This window comes from Canis lupus, chromosome 30 (assembly GCF_048164855.1).
Source record: "Canis lupus baileyi chromosome 30, mCanLup2.hap1, whole genome shotgun sequence".
NCBI classification, from domain to species: domain Eukaryota; kingdom Metazoa; phylum Chordata; class Mammalia; order Carnivora; family Canidae; genus Canis; species Canis lupus.
In genome coordinates this window covers 39591303-39597323 of record NC_132867.1, presented here as the reverse complement: position 1 = coordinate 39597323, position 6021 = coordinate 39591303, and the positions used below count along the sequence as shown (strand labels likewise).

General features: G+C 56.4%; 1 long non-coding RNA gene across 1 annotated transcript; it reads left to right on the top strand.

The window, feature by feature from the left end:
- The first annotated feature begins 2598 nt into the window (after positions 1-2598).
- On the top strand, positions 2599-4512 carry LOC140621719 (uncharacterized). The gene is made up of 2 exons (XR_012021482.1): positions 2599-2757; positions 3944-4512. It is a non-coding gene; the product is annotated as an uncharacterized lncRNA (long non-coding RNA).
- The last annotated feature ends 1509 nt before the right edge of the window (positions 4513-6021 follow it).

The window sequence follows — 6021 nt, the reverse complement described above, 5'->3', positions numbered from 1 at the left end:
AGGAGTGTGCTCAAGTTGTGGACGAACGAAAAGGCTGGTGTGGCCAGGACTGGGAAGTGTGATGGTCAGTGTCGAACCCGGACAGCGGGCAATGGAGGGACAGGGGACGGGTGTCATACAAGAGCTTCTGCCCGAGGAGCGGCCCAGAGTGGAGGAGCCAAGTATTCATCAGCAGACCCAGTAAACACGCTGATACGCCCAGCTACGTGCCCCATGAGCTCGTTACGGAGGAATCTGACTGAGGTGGGCTGAGTGGGAGTAAACCAGGCATCAGCTGAACTTTCCCGACTGGCAGGACAGCTGGTGCAAAGGCCCTGTGGAGCTTGAGTCAGACGACTTGGGGTGGGGGCAACAGCCAGAGAGCTGAGAGCAGCAGACACCAGAGGATGAACCTAGAGAGGCAGGCCATTTCCACCCTAAGACGATGGGACGCCTGGGTGGCTCAGTGGTTGAGCGTCTGCCTTCAGCTCAGAGCGTGATCCTGGGGTTGTGGGATCGAGTCCGGCATCGGGGTCCCTGCAGGGAGCCTGCTTCTCCCTCTGCCTGTGTCTCTGCCTCTCTCTGTCTTTCATGCATAAATAAACAAAATCTAAAAAAACTTGGAAAGAACATCCAAAACATATACAGAACTAATATAACTCAACACCAAAAGCCCAAATAATCCAACTAAAAATGGGCAGAAGACACGAACAGACATTTCTCTGAAGAAGACATCCAGATGGCCAACAGACACATGAAAAGATGCTCAACATCTCGTGGCATCAGGGAAATGCAAATCCAAACTACACTGCGAAGCTCCCTCCCACCTGTCACAATGACCAAAATCAACAGCACAAGCAACGACAACTGTTGGCAAAGATGTTGGGAAAAAGGAACCCTCGTGCACTGCAAGCTGGTGTAGCCACCGTGGGAAATAGTACGGAGGTTCCTCAAGAAGTTAAAAAGAGCATTACCCTGTGATCCAGTAAGTCCACTCCTGGGTATTTACCCCAAAACACTACTCCGAAGGGATCCACGCCCCCGTGTGTTTACTGCAGCAGTATTTACAACAGGAGGGTATGGACGCAGGCCCCGTGCCCAGTGCCCTGATTGGATACAGAAGTGGGGTGGACACACGAGGAAATATTTCTCAGCCCTGACAAAGAATGAGCTCTTGCCACCTGTGACACCGTGGATAGACTTAGAGGGTATGAGGTCAACAGAGAAAGACGGAGACCATGTGATTTCACTTATATGATCTAAAAAATAAAACATAAATGAGCAGGGGAACAAAAAGCAGAAAAAGACGCTGAAATAGAGAACAAACTGGTGGTTGCCAGCCAGGGCTCGGGGTGCCCGGGGAGGGGGTGGACACATGGGTGAAGGGGGGCAGGAGGTCCAGGCGCCCAGCCGGGGCGGGTGAGTCAGGGGCTGAGCGCACAGCACAGGACTATAGCTAATGGTACTGTCACCGCGTGGCCTGGTGACAGGTGGTGGCTGCACTTGTGCTGAGCGCAGCAGGACCCGCAGAGATGGTGAATCACCGCGTCCTACCCTTGAACGCAACGTCGTGTGTCACCACGCTTCCACTGAGGCAAGGACAACACTTGGTGAGAGCTGGGAGCTGGAAGCCGGGCCCTCTCCCCTCCTGGGGCGGCCGTGGCCATGGGGGCGCGGGGGGCGGGGGCGCGCGATCTGGCTCCGGGGCCCTCACAGGCTAGGAACACGGAAGGCGGCGGGGACCCAGTCCTGCTCTTGAGCAAGTAACATCCAGATCCTGCAGGGAATTCTCAGGAACAGCCGAGCAAGTCGCAGCAGGAGGCGAGAGGGGCCACCTTCCTGGGGCGGAGCCTGCCGGGACCTGGGGGAGCCTGGGGGGAGGGGAGCGGGGGAGGGGCGGGGAGGGGAGAGGCGAGCAGGAGGCACCTGGGGGGAGCCTCCCGGGGAGATGGAGAGGGGCGGGGGAGGGGACGGGCGGGGGCGGGGCCAGGGGCAGCCTCCCGAGGAGTGGGCGAGGGGCGGGGCGAGGCGAGCATGGTGGGGGCGGGACCTGGGGGAGCCTCCCGGGGAGGGGGGGAGGGGCGGGGAAGGGGGCGGGGAGAGGCGAGCAGCGGGAGGGGTGGGACCCAGGGGAGCCCCCCGGGAGATGGAGAGGGGCGGGGGGAGAGGGGTCGGGGCGCGGGCGGGGGCAGGGGAGGGGAGAGGCGAGCATGGGGAGGGGCGGGACCTGGGGGAGCCTCCCGGGAGTGGGGGAGGGGTGAGGGGGAGGGGAGAGGCGAGCAGCGGGAGGGGTGGGACCTGGGGGAGCCTCCTGGGGAGTGGGCGAGGGGCGGGGCGGGGGCGGGGTTGGGGAGAGGTGAGCATGGTGGGGGCGGGACCTGGGGGGAGCCTCCCGGGGATTGGGGGAGGGGCGGAGGAGGGGAGAGGCGAGCATGGGGAGGGGCGGGACCTGGGGGAGCCTCCGGGGAGAGGGGGAGGGGCGGGGGCAGGGGAGGGGAGAGGCGAGCAGAGGGCGGGACCCGGGGGAGCGTCCCGGGAGCCGGGAAGGGGCGGGGGCGGGGGCAGGGGTGGGAGAGGGGAGCCAGCACCCGGCCCACGCCCTGCGCGCCCCCCCTCCCCGGCCCCCGCGGCCACCGGAGGCAGGGGCACCTGCCTGCTGCGGGGCGGCGGGGTCGGCGGGTTCCCCCCGAGGGGGAGAAGGGGACCTCCGGCCGCCGGGCACCCCGGGGCCCTGGACGGGGCTGGGGGGGGCGCCCCTCGCGCTGCAAGGCCCCCGAGGTAGGACGCCGCAGCCTTGCCACTCGGTCGGGGAAGGGCCGCAGAGTCCCGGGGCTCGCCCTTCCCGCCCAGGGCCCTGCCCGCCTCGGCCCCCCGAGCTCCGGGACAGGTCGGCTGTCACTTCCCCGGGGGCTCCCCTCTCCCCTCCCCTGCCCTGGAGCCCCGGGGGGGGGGGGTCCCACTTCTGCGCTGAGTTCTTGGGGGCGCGGGGGCCACCCGGGCTGTGCGCAGCCTTGGCCACTAACCCTCCCCACGGCCACTTCCAAGTCTGGGCTGCAAGGCTTGCACTCACATATTTGTCAGTCCATTTCTATTTTTCCCTAAAATATATTAGAAGCGAGGCAAATATATTATATGCCTTGATGAAAGGTTTTCATTGACCGCGTAGTGGATTCAATCATTTCAGAGAATAGGTGTGCTTACAGAATTATGGATAAGCTTTCTCTTTTGATGAAAATTGCTACCGCTCATTAAGATGGAAAATTCACCTTAATATACATTTTGCCTTATTTAATAATATTCTGATGACTTACTGTATTTTATTTTTTTATTTTTTATTTTTTGACTTACTGTATTTTAAAGCTAAGTTAAAAGCTTTAAATTCCAATGTGTTTATGCTTAATCTCATACCTAAAATGATATGTTAGTATTAATTTTTTTTAAAGCTTCTAAGTGATAGAACACTCAAAAATGACGATCTTTATATTGTGTCCTTTCAGTGATTTAGAGCACCTCAACTAACTGATTTGCCGTGTTCATTTTAGATCTTTTTACCTGTCACTTGTACTTGCCATGTATTTGTGTTAAATATCTGCACAACAAAATAAAACTAAATATTTATTCTCTTTAAGCACTTGAGTGTCACCATACCTCAGTATAAAGCAAGTTTGTTTGTTTTTCTGTCAAAAATGGTAAGATATCTTCTACTTCTCAACTATCTTTGGAGTTTTCTTCAATGGGCACGGAGCAGCCACCAAGGCTCGTCTCCTCACATTATAAGATACACAATGGTAAAATAATCATTAAATTATTGAAACTGTAATCATTAAATTATTGAAATATACTTAGAAATGCCAGCCTGTGACCAGCGACCATTACCATAAACAACACTCCCCTATAATCCCATAGGCTCTAGAGCCTGGGCTCTGTTCACAATCCTGCAAGCTACTTTATTTTCCTTTTACAGATTAAAATACTGAACTTCCTACTGGGGTGAGTGGCCTGCGTGAGGAACGCCGCCAAGTCCAAGGAGGAGCCAGCCGGGTCCACCCAACTCGCCTTGATCTTTGTACCTGTCGGCTTGCTGCTGGGGACCGTCTACCCAGGCTGCTGCGGGCTCTGGTTGTCGGCCCAGGGACCCAGCGCGGGGCCTGCAGCAGCCACTCCATAAATATTTGTTAAGTGAAGCACCAGATGATTAAATAAATGAAATTGCTGTATTTTATTACTAGAACGGTGTGGGCGGTTAGTCACTTATGCTGCTGAACCTCTTGCAGGAAGATTCTAGAGCACAGGAAGTCTGGAGAAAGGTGCCTCTAGCTGAGTTCCGGAAACAGTGTCGCCAAGTGACTCATTTTCTAGTTGTCGATTCATTGTTTTTCTCCACCAAAACAACCACTATGTTTACTTTCACGTGATCTTGGTGTCTTTTTAAAATCCCAATTATTTTTAAGATGTGAGTGTAAATGTTTAGTTACATTTGCTACAATCCATAACCACTGGCCGCTCCAGTCTCCTCCAGGAGATCAATCCTGAGTTTAAGATTATGGGGAGAAGGAGGAGTGGGCCTCGGCTTCCTTCCTAAGAGGCCCACGGTGGGTGGGAGGGTGTGGGGGTGTGCTGGAGGGGTCAGCACTCTCCGAAGAGCACCCCTGTCAGGGAGGGGGCAGTCTGCAGCCCCAGAGTTCCATTACTGGCTGTAAAATAAGACAAGCATATGCCCCGTGGAAGGTAAAACCCATAGAAATAAGTTTGAGGCTTCCACATGCCACCTAGGTTCTCCTTCTTTGGGTAACACAAAAATAGTGCATTAGAGTACCCCCTCCTTGACCCCCTCCCCGGTCCTACCTCCATTCTTCACCTCATCGGGCCCAGAACAAATCTCCCCTCACTCTACACTCCTGCAGGACTGAATGTACAGTGGTTTTTAGGCTGGAAGTTTGCAGTCACACTGCTTGACCTCTGACTCAGATATCAGCTCATTCAGGGCTGGGGACTTTTTTTTTTTCTCCCAACGGTGGAAAAAAACACATCTTTCCTTCTGATTTATTCCACGTGTACAAAAGATACTGTTCTCTGGTAAAGGATGCAGGAACCCTACCGTCTTTCAAGCGTGCTTGAGATTTGCTGTTGGGGTGATTAAAAAAAGAAAACAAGTTACTTCCAATGTGGAACCTTCCGTGTAGAAAAAAGCAAGACAACTAATTTCCAGGGAGTTATGCTTCGTGGAAAAAAAAAAAAAAAAAAGCGAGTTCCAGGGGCACTTGGGTGGCTCAGGGGCTGTGCATCTATCTGCCTTCTGCTCAGGGTGTGACCCCAGCGTCCCCAGATCGAGTCCCGCATCAGGTTCCCCGCAGGGAAGCCTTCTCCCTCTGTCTGTCTCTGCCTCTCTCTGTCTGTGTGTCTCTCATGAATAAATCAAATCTTATAAAAAAAAATCCAGTTGCAAAAGATCCCACGCTGTGTGATTCCTGTGTGCAAACACATATTTCGAAATAACACAATTTTAGAAATAGAGGAAAAAGACGCGTGAGGGCCAGGGCTCGGGGGTTCAGCTCTAAAGAGGGGTGCAGGAGGGGTCCTTCGGTGGTGGACCAGTTCTCCATCTGGACAGCGGTGGCAGGTCCGGGAGCTTCCGCAGGTGCAGAGCTGAAGGCCCCCTGATGAGAGAAGAGGTGAGCCCGGGGACCTCCCAGCAGGATCCGTGGCCGGTGGGAAGGTCAGTCTCCGGGGGGGGGGGCGGGGGGGTTGGCTACCTTTTCCCTTTTTTGGCAAAGCTGTGCCCAGTGGTGGTGGCCGCGGGGAAACCGGCGCCGAGCCGCCCGCTTCTTACCACCGCGCAGGACTCTCCTGCGACCTGAGCCCACGCACCTGCCCGGTCCGGCCAGCAGGTGCGCGCGCCCCACGCGGAACGCGGGGACCTCACGCGCGCCCCGGGGACTCCCGCGGGGGCCCCGGGCCGGCCCGGGTGGGGGTTGGAGGTGGGGGTGGGGGTGGGGGTGGGTCGGGCGCGGGGGGGCGGGGCCGGCGGGCGGCGGAAGTGAC